A 12,820-nucleotide genomic window follows, 5' to 3' on the forward strand; every position below is an offset into this window, starting at 1 on the left:
AAAGACTTACTTCGGGCAGAAGCACCTCGATGTGTCAACAGTAGCTCGGTACCAGGTAACTCGGTGTATCGCCTGACAACTGTACCTGCCAGATCTGGAGACTGCACCCACGTCTCTGGCCAGGCGGCGGCGTGCCTGCCAAGCGACGTGCCTGCCAGGCTCTGGCAAGCGTCCCCAGTCTGAAAGGGGACGTACCCTGCAATGGTTACCTGCGCCCACTACCTCAGGTCTGGCAGTAATGACTGCAATAGAGAATCAGTGGCGGTTACGCCAGAATTGACAGGGCATCAGTATAAAAAGGCCCTGATCCCCAAGGGACAAAGGTAATTGATTTCGCGCTATCTGCACTCTTAGCTCTCCTTGTATTCTCTGCAATTCTCTCTCAGAGTTCTAACTTGATCGTCGGAGTGTTCCCGCCGGGCGAGCTCCCTGAGGATCCTTCACTGTCTTCTCCATCTCAGGTGCTGTCCATCGCCAGATAGGAGACAGGCCACCACCAGCTAGGAGTGACCGGATCGTGCTACATCAATTACAGTTCTTGCTAAATTAGCCTAGAGATTTCTGATTAATAAGACCTACCTTTGGTAAAAAATTACAAAAGTAAGATGCTTGAGAGGTAAGAATTTTTGGTCTATCAAACCTCAATTGTTCTTGGGGTTTCAAGAGTCTTATGGGAGGGAGATATTTTAAGGAGATTGTTCGAGTGCAACTAAGGGTCAGAACAATAGCATTTGGGATGAGCCTTGGGTTTTGGGTTTATTTCATTTCAAGGTAGTGGTTGGGATGAGCCTTGGGTTTTGGGTTTATCTCATTTCATGGTAGTGGTTGGGATGAGCCATGGGTTTTGGGTTTATCTCATTTCATGCTAGTGGGCCTTGACCAGCCTCTTCCCACTTAAATTGAGTAAGTGATTTAACTAATCATCAGAATGATAGGTGGGAAGGAAGTAAGATGAGTCAGGCTTTCACTAATGGCTTGGTTAATGTTATTTGCGATCTTGATTAGCCAAAGGTTAATGGTTCTGACAGGCTTGTTTGGACCCCTAATACCAAGGGTCACTTTTGGGTCAAGTCAGCCTACTAGATTGCTTTGCAGTTAAATGCAAGACAGGAGTCAAGACTAATTAATATAGATTTCAACCCTAAGAAATGGAGAAAATTATGGGCCTTGTCAGTAGTCCCTCCAAAGATTAAAGGTTTTTTTTTTTTTGTAAATATTGTCATAATAGTATGGCAGTTAACGAGGTTGGGCCTTTCGTGGGCTGTTTTCCCTAACCTATTACTTATGCCTTGCTTTTTTGTGATGGTTTTGAATCATATTTGGATCAAGATAATAAAGTTGATATTTCTTCTCCCTTTACTTGATTATACAATAATTCTTATGTGGCTGGTGGCTTACTTGGAAATCCCGGAATGGTTTATCTTTAATGAGGTTCAACCTTGTCCTATAACTTTAGGATTTTGAATACATCCCAAGTCTCTAGCTCCACAGGGTGTTGTTAAAGAGAAAGACATTGAAACTATGAAAACGCCCACTATTAAATCAGAAATATATATGAGAAAGTAAGAACAGGCCATTGCAGATTTCTGAATTCCACTGCAAAGCTAAAAACATTTAAAATGTCAAAAACCACCACTTTATACACCAATGCCTACCTATAAATTAGCATCAATTCTGAGTTGACACTCACCCCAATTGTATTTTGGGCATAAAAATTCTGACCCTGGGCTGAACTGTCATTCTTCCAATTATATATTCATGAATTGTACCAAGTCTACAATTCCTCAGCAGAGGGGAATTTGGCAAACTGAATCCTAGGGGTGGCAATTTTCCCCGTCCCCGACGGGTACCCGGGCTCCCCGATCCGACGGGTTCGGGGTTGGGGATGGGGCAATCCCTGAATCCCTGATCGGGTTCGAGGACGGGGAATCCCCGTCCCCACCTGGCCCGGGTTAATATATATATATAATTATATATAATATAATATTCTATTTATTATATATAATATAATATTATATATTATAAATTTATATATATATATATATATAATGTTATTCATTTTTAAAATATTAATTATTAAAACTTAAAAACAGTAAAAGTGTAAAACACTAAACTAAAACCCTCGACAAATAGAAGAGAGACGGGGAATTCTCAACTTTATCGCTGGAACAGCTAAACCAGTGAACCCTAGCTTTGTGCGTGCCATCGCCTTCAACTCTTCGTCGCCAAATCGCCAAATCGCCGACCGCCGTCACTGTTGCCCGCCGCCGCCGTCAGAAGACTCAGAACCCTAGCTTCGTGCCTTCTCAAGTGATAGAGAAGAGATACTCAAAGAAGAGTTTCAATCATCAGTCCTTCTAACCTTCGTCTATCGTCGTTGACCGCCTTTGCCATGATGTCGTCGCCCATCAGACCCTCTCTCTCATCATTGACCTCAACTCTCCCAATGGTCCTCTCTCTCAGTCTCAATCTCTCTATTTCAACCTTTTACTCTGTCGGGGATTCGGGTCTTTGACCGGGATTTCATCCCTATCGGGGTTGGGGATGGAGGGGGGATTCCTTTCCATGACAGGAATTGGGGACAGGGAGGGACAGAGGGTGATTTGGGGGTCGGGGTCGGGGATGGGGAAGCCCCGAACCCGCCCCGTTGCCCTTCCAACTGAATCCTAGTTGTTACTCGTCTAACTTAATTCGAAAAGCTTATTTACCTCCGCTATTTGTCATGGACAAACAATGATCATTTGAGACCAACTAACCCACTCAAATTGAGCGGACCATTTGAGGCCTAAGTCTGCCATGGATAAAAGTGGAATTTTAAAAATTGTAGCATTATAATGGCATTTTCTTTCTGTTGTTTTTCTTTTTTGTATTATGTCAGAATTTTCTGTCAATAGATTGCACATGCATTTACTTGAGAGGCAAGGGGAAGATTTTACAAAAGTCAAATACATGGACACAAATACCCTTCTTATATATGCATGAGTCTGCTTTTTCTTTTGCTTGGTTTTCCATCTGTACATCAACTTCACTGTAATGTATCCAGCAAAAAGAAAGAAAGCAAGAAAAGAAAAAGCTTCACTGTAATGTTACAAATCGAAAAAAAACGTCACTATAATGTTCCCATTCTACTTGAAATGAAAGAATTAAATCCTAGCAAGTGATGCATATTAGAGGAATTATTTCATTTTATTTCCATGGAAATCTATGCATTGCAACAAAAAAAAAAAAAAAAACAGAAATCAGACACACAAAGCACACAAATAGGTTCACCATTGAAGCTTTAGTTTCACTTAGATGGGTTTGCATTACTTTCCTCATCATCATTTCCGTCATTGTTGTCATTGTTGGAGCTGGGGCTGGCAGGAAAGATAATTGTCAACCTCTCTAATTGCTGTTCCAAGATACTAACCCTCTTCTTCACTCTCTCGAGTTCTATTCTTAGCCCGTTGATTGTCTTCATACAATATTCTTCGGGACTTATTGTACGAAGACCAAGTTCTGCTCCATGAATTCTTCCAATTAAGGACATAACCATGTCCTGTTCGTTATCCAAACTTTGTCGAAGGTCTTCCCGTGTGCTAACCGTCGCAGACCAAGCTGCCAGCTGGTTTGGTGTTCCCTCTTGTAAAACTGTTGGATCAACACCTCCATCGATTTGAATTTGATCAATGTTGATCTTTGCACCACCCAAATCAACAATTCCTCGCATCCCTGGTTCAGCTCTATCTTGTTCTTTGGTTACCTGATCCTGTTGATCGACGTCAATGGTGTTGCTGATGATCTTACTACTGTCAGCTGCTGCAATAAAATCATGATCATCTTCCGTCGTCTGGGACTGAGAGGAGCTTTCTTCTTTGTCAGTTGGGAAAATAGGGTCCAGCTCTAGTACTTCCTCATTGAAATTCCATCCACTTATCCTTCTTTGCTTGACAGAGGAATCAAGGGATGCTTCGTCGCTGTCATCTTCATGTACATTTACATCGGTGCTGCAAATCGGTGGAGGATGATCTACTATGATTTTCTTGAACCTCTTTTCAAATGTGGGCAACCCTTGCAATAAATTCTTGGTGAGGAAATCTGGGGTCCCGCAGTTCTTGAAGAAGGGATGCTTCAACAACATCTATGCGGTGGGTCTCTTCGATGGATCTTGATTTAGACAACTTTGATCATCTCTTTGAAGTTCTTTGAAAACTTACTCTTGTCTTTTGTGTTCTTCCAGTAGTCTTGAAACTTGGTGGCGAATCTCATCACCAGAGATTTTGAGGGAGGAAGATGAGAGAGTGGAGGTCGACCATGAGCAAGATCTAATGCCGTAATCCCAAATGTCCAAATATCAGCCTTGAAGCTATACCCAGTGTGAGAGTGTATCACCTCTGGTGCCATCCAATAAGGTGTTCCAGCCACACCATTGAATTTCCTGGACGATGGATTGGGTTCGTAGATTGACGCAGAGACATCGAAGTCGGAGAGTTTAATAGACCCATCTGAAGCAACCAGAATGTTCCCAGCCTTGATGTCTCGATGGACCTGGCCTTGGTCATGGAGGTACATGGGAGCGTTGAGGGTTTCTCTCAGAACGATAGCTATGCAGGGCTCCGGCAAGCCATCAGGGAAAGACGAAGAGATGATGGATTGAAGAGACCCACCAGACATGAAGGGCATGACCACCTAGAGATGACGGTCGACTGTGAACGAACACTGGGCTCTAAGGATGTTTGGGTGGGAGAGAAGGGACCTGGTGTTGGCTTCCCGCCTGATATAGTCCAAGTTGGCTTTGGATCGATCAAGATCGATTGCTTTGATTGCCACGGCCGATGAGTTCGACAGGCATTCAGCCTTGTAGACAATTGCGCTTACACCATCGCCGATCATCGCAAGTATCTTGTAGGAACTGTGATCGAGAGGGTATTGATGATTCTGTCGAGGGTCCTCGTCTTGTTGGGCCATGGACAACTGACGTGGGTCAGTTACGTTCTTGATAGTTTCAGACTTCAGAATTCAGGTTGATTGAGGGTGATGGTTTTCTTAGAGAAATGTTGTATGGGTTTCTTGAAAGGAGATTGAGGAAGAAGATCAAAGGTCGTAGAGTGGAAAGGTTAATTAATTTCTGGTGGGTTTTCTTGTGATGAAGAAGTGAAAAATTAAGAAGCTAGAGTAGTAGATATATACAGGATAGGTTGTTGCGGGCTTTTAACTTGTATTTCTAGAAACTAAGCACGTGGAACTGCAGGAGAGGAGGAATGTCATTACACCAATACAGAGATCAAGACATGAAAGGACAATCGTTGGTATGGTAGGGGCTTAGCCGCTCAGGCTGGGGACAATGCACCAAATTGCATATAGTCGATGAGAAACTTGGGTAAGTAATAAATGGGGGACTCCTAATATCCAATGTCACAAGCGTCTCTCTATACATGCATGAGTTTCACAATATACTATTTTATATTTTATACTAGCGGGGACCCGTGCGATCACGGAAAATTATAAAAGATTTAATAGTTTTATTTTTTATTTAATATTAATTTATAAAAAATAATTATTATTAAATGAATATGAAAAAATAGTTTTTAATAAATTTAGTTTTATTAATAATTTGTAGTAATTTTAATAATTTTATATTTTTATTATTTTTAAATGAAATTTTGATTAATTTAAAATAAATAAAAATAATTATAAAAGGTAAAATTTTATTAATTCCACTAATAATTAAAAATTATATAGGATTGATAATGGGGTGGATTCAGGGCACGGCACCCCATCCCTTTCCCTGCCTCATCCCCAATGTCAGGCGAGTTCAGGGGCAAGGCACCCCACTCCTCATCAAGGATGGAGAATCTTCGAATTTCCCTGCCCCATCTCCCGTATTGGGCGGATTCAAGTAGAGGTGTAAATTGGGTCGTGCTGGGTTGACACGACATAACCTGCATGTGGCCCGCACAAAGTGGGAGTCGTGCCGTGCTGGCCCACGATGAATGGGGTAATTATTTGTTCAAATTATAGTTTTCCATTTCCCATAGTCATTTATATTTAATAATTTTCAATAATTTGCAATGAAATTACATAATTTTTCAATGGTTTTCCAAATCTATCAAATGTAATGAATTTTCTTAAAATTTCCAAAATATTCTAATAATTTTAAATAAACTTTCAAATACTTTATATCTTTTAATTTCAAAAATGGTATTTTACGAAAATGTAGTTTTATGAAAATTTTTTAAAAATTTATTACATTTGTGTAACTATGGGCATTTATTGATTTTTTTTAAATTGTTATTAAATATATTTTTTATTTGGTAGTTTACTAACAAAATTACACTAATTTATCTTTTATTTTTCAATATAAATTAAATCTTAATTTCATTTTTTGACATTATAATACTTTGTTCACTCATTTGTATTTGGTTATTAATTATAATAATAATAATAACTAAAATTTTATACTTTTTGATAATTGTTATATATAATTCTCAATTTTATAGAAATTAGTTAAAGAGTTTTCAATTTCTATAAAATATTGTTAATGAGTTAATTAATAACAATATTTATTAATTTTTGGTAATTTACTAATCATACTAATAAGAATAATTAATTTTGGTAATTTACTAACCGTATTTATTAACTTTTGGTAATAACACTATTTAATACTCATTGAATATGGGTGGGATTAAATATTAACCGTATTTAATTATTTATTAGTTAATATGAACATTTTGAATGAGAGAGAGTGGATATAAATTGGGGAATGCATTTTAGGAATTGGTTAGGGAGTTGGGCAACATGATACTTTTCTATTGGTTTAAATGAGATACATTAGGAGAGAGATTATAGGAATATTTTTAGGTAGTTGGGTGACATGGCTTAATGGGAGTGGTGGGAAGGGGATATGAGAGAAAGTCAAAGAGATTGCAAGGTGGGGATAATGAAACAAGGAGAGGCGTGGTGGCGAGAACCCGTGCTTTGTTAAGCGAAAGTGAAACAATAGACCTAAATCGATACAACCCAAGTTGGTGGGTTTTTGCTAATGGTCAATCGGTTTTCATTGACAAAATGAGGACTTGATCAGATTGATTTTTTTGGCGAAACAACTTGCAACTGTACTGAACCAATCATTGAACACTCCTAATTTTAACTAAATTTATAGTCTAATATCTAATAAATGACAATAGTTTAATCTCCAATAATTATTGAAAATTTATAGCAAAGGTACACAATCATTGAAAATAAGTTTATAATGAAAATATAATAGATATATAATAAACTATAATAAATACTGAAAATATACTAAATTAGTCATTAAATAGTGTAATCTTAAATAATAGTTTAATCCCTTATAAGTATTACTCTATAAATTATAAAAATATATAATTATTAAAAATAAATTTATAACAAAAATAGAATAAATACAATAAATTAAATTTCAAAAGTTAAATAATAGTTGTTTAATCTCCAACACTTATTGTTAATTTTCTATTAAATAAAAAAATAAAAATACATTTATAAATAATTATTGAAAGCATATTTATAAAAAACAATAAATAATTTCTGAAAATAAAATAAATATTAAATATAGTATATATAAATTTATAATTAATATACACTATTATTGTAAAATTATTACTGATAAATATAATTCTGTTGATAGTTATTTTCTATAATTATTAATTGATATAAGTGAAGTTAGTTATTTACAATATTATTTAGTTATTGAAATAATATTGTTATTTAAATTCTTGAAATATTAATTATTTATTGTTACTATACAATTTCATAATGAATTTTGTAAAAATATTGAATTATTAATAATATGAATATTATTAAATCTATTAATTTTCTGTGTTTTGAATAAATATTTTAAATTTAGTATATAATTTCATTAAAACATTTAAATAGTTCTGAATTTTTTTTAATTGAAACTTTCTTTAGATAGATATAGATAAAAGGTGGGGGAGAGGATAAATAGGAATTAGAGATAGCTTAGGAGAGAATCTTTCTGTTAAATTAGAGGTAGTTTAAGAGATAAATAGGAGTTAGAGATAATTTAGGAGTTAAATAGGAATTAGAGGCAATTTTGTCGGAATTAGGGGAAAGTGGTGCCACTTGGATAAACATTAGAAAAGCAAATCCCTCTTTCCTTATGGTTGTTAGAAATAATTAAGCATATTTGATTTCCTTATTGGTTTAATGGGTAATTATGTGAAATTAAAAAAAAAAAAAAAAAAACAGAAAATTAGGAAGGGGTGTTTGAAGCAAGGAGAGGGCTTGGGTTGAATCGGGTAGGAAAGCTTATCTGTACACCTATTCTTCCGCTAGAAAATGGTAGATCCAAGCTGTCTATTTGGCTAGCTAGGGGACACCACATTTTATGGAAGTTTTGGTTGCGCGGCTGCGCAACATAATTAATTTTGTATGTTCATTCAAGCTTTCAATTTTGTAATTCAGAAAAGCCCATTTAGTTGAAATTTAGGTTGTATTTGGATAAGTTTTAGGGTTTATATTCTGCTGAAATGACTTAATTGTTGAGATAGTCACTTGGCACCCCTCTAAATATGAGGCTTCTGATTGGTTCCTAATTGGTTCCTACTGCATGATCCATTTTGATTCCAACTATTTGTTTGGTTGTATGAGATTCCCATTCCTCTTTTTGGAGGAATGGAATTCCACTCCAGCGTTAGTCAAGAAGTAAAGAATTCATGACAAAAAAAAAACTTCCAAACCCTAATACTAATAAAATAATAAAAATAATAATAATAATAAGAAGAAGAAGAACAAAAATATTAATTATTAAATATAATAATAATATAAAAATATTGATAAATTAATAATAAAAGGCAAAGATATTATTTCTTAATGATAATAATAATTAAGTTACAAATAAAATGTTAACATAATATAATAAATTAATAATAAAATACTAAAATATTAATTATTAAACAAGAACAAACTAATTTTAAAAAATAAATATTGATAAAATAATAATAAAATATAATAGAGCAATAAATTATTAATAAAATATAATAACAAAAATATTATTATATTAATAATAAACTACTAATATGTTAATACAATTTTCATAAATCAATGATAAATACTAAGATAATAGTTATGAAATACTAATAAAATAATAATTATATATTCATAAAATATTAATAAAGTAATAATAAAATAATACAAAATTGAAAATTTTTTAGTTGATTCTGATTCCAATTCCCGATTGAACCAAACAAGTATCAAGAATAGGTGATTCTGATTTTGATTCATGGGGGTTTAAATTCTAATTCCAATCTGGTCCATAAACGACATGGACCCTTAGTATCATACGCATGAAACTTTACGCTCTCCATAATATAGCCAATGGGTCTCATGTGCACCCGCTCCTGTCGAAAAACTATGTTCCAATACATTCCAACATGCATGATATGCGTCTGCACATCTCATATATGGTGGGTGCCAATCTTATGGTAAGATGTGCAAAACATATCATATTGGAAGAGTGGTGAGACAGTTTTTGTTGGGAGGAGACACAACTTTGTTCTGCCCCGCCCTTATTCCCCTATAGTGTGGAGTATGTAATGCCAAAATAAGGGGCTTACAACTGTTTTTGAATTTAGATTATTATGTTTTCAGAAACAACACTATTATCAAATGTACTTCAAATCATTTTTTTTTGCTTAGTTTTGTTTCCGCCCAAATTACAAAAACAAAGGCTCATTATGAGTTCTGAGAAGCTCATGGCCGGCTCAAAGAGATGGCGTTAGCACCCATTTTTTTTATAGGAAATGGGCCCTCATTTTCAGATTTGAAAAATTCGATTTAAGTCTTTGATAGTGATGACTCTGATCTTCATGTAAAAGGTACACAACTGAGAGATTTTGTGTCCCAAGGATTGGGAGAGGGAAGGTATTAGGCACCCCTCTCTCCAAGCTATTGTATCAGCCCAATAGGGGAGTTATTCAAACTTAATTTATTTCAAAAAACCAATAAATGTAATTGCTAGGATTTATGAAATCTAGAGAAACGTGTTCTCAGCTTCTTTTGAGACCGATTTTGAGGTGATGTTATCGGGTCTTAGGTACTAATTTCCCTAAGACCCTCGCCTCTTTGCCTCTATACTTAGTCTAGAAGAAGTCAAGAACAATGCTTGTCTAAGGTCTCAGAACTTTAAACGATCCAGAAAAACTAAAAAAGACTTACCTTTCGTACGTAGCTTGTCAACAATTTTTCAGTAGCTAAAGATGAGTTACAATGAAGTTTAAATGGGTTATTGAGTTAGGGAGTGCTTCTAGTTGCAACAACTTCCGCTTGAAAATGGAGGAGGCAAGTTTGGAATCTGAGGTTCAGAGTACCTCCGAATTTCGGGTGAATAGGGAGCAGTATATAGGCTAGGAGAAAGCTCTTTTCTCTCTCTCTCTCTCTCTCTCTCTCTCTCTCTAGGGACCTCCTTTAGGTTTCCTTCCTCTAGTCTTCTTTGAGCTCGAATTAGATCAGTATTTATAGAGAAAGGGAGGGGGGGTCAAGTTCGAATTCATTCAGCTATAGTGCCTGGGATTCAACAGAGGTTTTTTACTCAAATAGGTGAAGATTCTCTAAAGAAATAGATGCCCAATCAAGCTTTCCTATTTAGTGAAGCATTTACTTCGATTTGGAGGTGGTTTCCACGGGTTTTGTGTGTCCAATGGGAGCTTGGGGCGTACCTGTCATGGCAATCTCGTATTTGGGGTTGTTAGTGGTAGAAAAAGTAAATTTGATGAACTTTTAAATGTGATTTTGTCTTTTCTCAGCTTTAAGTGGGGGTAGTACCTTTAGGTTTTTGGGTTTTTTTGGGGTCTATTAGGCTCAATTTCATTGGTCCAGGTGTTCTAATGGGTCAATAATGGGTCTAGCATTAGCCATCACTCTTTTGAGGCTTCAGGTTGAGATAAATGACATGGAAACTTAATCTGGTGCCTTGAAACGGTATCTTTCTAGTTTAACGGTCAAACGGATGAATCTGGTCATGAAATTTGACGTACTGGGGTTTTTTGGGTCTTTGAACACAGTAGTGAGGTCAGATTAGACAAATAGGGTCAAAATGATACAGACCTATGGCTAACAAGTTTGGATCAACAAAATTTGTTGAAATAGAGTATTTATTTAGTGAAGGGTCAAACAGGAGAATTTTGGAATGGAATTTGGTGGGTTAGCACTTTTGAATGTCCTTAATCTAATGGACGTGATGGATCTTTGACTAGAGGTGTAGATTGACCGATTTAATTCAGATCATGGTCTTAGCTTATGGTTTTTCAATCAACGAAAGAGCTCATAATGGAATCTTACTTTTTCAACGGTCAAATGGAGGTGTTTGGTCATGAATTTTGATGTTCTGGGGTTTCTGGGGTTTCCGAATATAATGGTGAGGTCTGTCTAATTGGTCATATGAAACCGGGATGATAAATGGTAAGCTTTAATTTATAAAATTTACTGAAATAGGAACTAGGCTTGATGGTGGGTCAAACAGGGGAATTTTGAGCTACAATTTGGTGAATAGGCACAGATTAAGGGGAGGAGTCAAGTGGATAGTTCTGATCTAAGAAAGATATGGTCGATCTTGGTAATTGTTCAGGGCCATCAAAATAGGACATTGGTGTTTTTGCGATTGATCATCGTAGATTTGTGGTGGAATTCGCTAGTTGATTGCTTCCTAGTGATCTTGAGGTAATGGATATGTTGGATTTGATTTTGAAGATTGGAGTTTGAATGTCACATAGATCGGGGCAATTAGAAAGGGGTTAACATGATGAACGATGGATAATGTTTGATGGATGTATAACTAAGTAATAGTTTTCTAAATTTGGAGATAGTGTCTGATCAAACGTTGATGTTAATCTTAAGGTTCTTATTTGTCTTGTGGGTTGTGTCAAATGAGGGTATTTTGGATTTTGGAAAGTGTCAAGTTGATCTGGCTATGTTTCCAAGTTTCTCGGTCTAAAAGGAAGGTACGAAAAGGTAGGGTAAAGGGACCGAGCAAAAATTAGGTGTTGACACTCATCAAAACAAAGATTTTTTAAGGAACTGAAATGGATATTAACATTTTCCATAACCCCATACCAATTCCGGTGTTGTATCAAAAGGTCGATTGACTTGAAGACCAAATCAAGATTTTGAAAAGTGATTTTAAATGAGAATAACTCATCAGTCTTATTTAGGGGTATTTGAATTAACAATTCATGTAAATGGAATTCCGAAAGTATGGAAGTTCAGCCACAGATTGAGAACATTTTTCCATAATTTAAGATATTCCTAATGTCAATCTGGATGCTATGTAAGCAGAGATTTTGCTTGTAGGAGATCCACGCTCTTAAACAAATGGAGAATTTCTACCTAGAGAACAGCCTTGATGGGGTTTTTATGAAGGGATATCAGTTATCGTGGATCTCAGCCCAGCCCACATCAAGCTTAGCGCAGAGCACCTCATCCAAAATGCATGAAGTCTCTACAAAGAATTCTACCATTATTAAGGTTTGGAAAGATTTTACACAGCAGCTTCAGGCTTTGGGAGGTGGGTCCCACCAGGATAGCTTATAAAGACATGTTGGTGAAAACCTTGGAGAGCTTGTCTGAAAGCCAAAAACATGGCTTTCCACTACTGAAGCTTCTTTCATTGGCTTCTCCAAAGCAATTCAGTGAAAGCAGCTCGATCAACCAACACTACAGACCTCCCAAACAGGCCCTAGATCCAAATCTTGGAGTTTTACGTATGTTTAAGACTTGCTAGACCATAAAGAGTAAGAATGTTGAATCAATATCAGGGGAAGTAGAAAGAAAAATCAATAAGCCCAACAGA

General features: G+C 36.0%; 1 pseudogene; it reads right to left on the reverse strand.

The window, feature by feature from the left end:
• Positions 1-3,286: 3,286 nt before the first annotated feature.
• Positions 3,287-5,104, reverse strand: LOC148804077 (serine/threonine-protein kinase BLUS1 pseudogene; annotated as a pseudogene).
• Positions 5,105-12,820: the final 7,716 nt, after the last annotated feature.

This window comes from Nelumbo nucifera, chromosome 1, assembly GCF_055504915.1.
Source record: "Nelumbo nucifera cultivar China Antique chromosome 1, China Antique-T2T, whole genome shotgun sequence".
Taxonomy (NCBI): domain Eukaryota; kingdom Viridiplantae; phylum Streptophyta; class Magnoliopsida; order Proteales; family Nelumbonaceae; genus Nelumbo; species Nelumbo nucifera.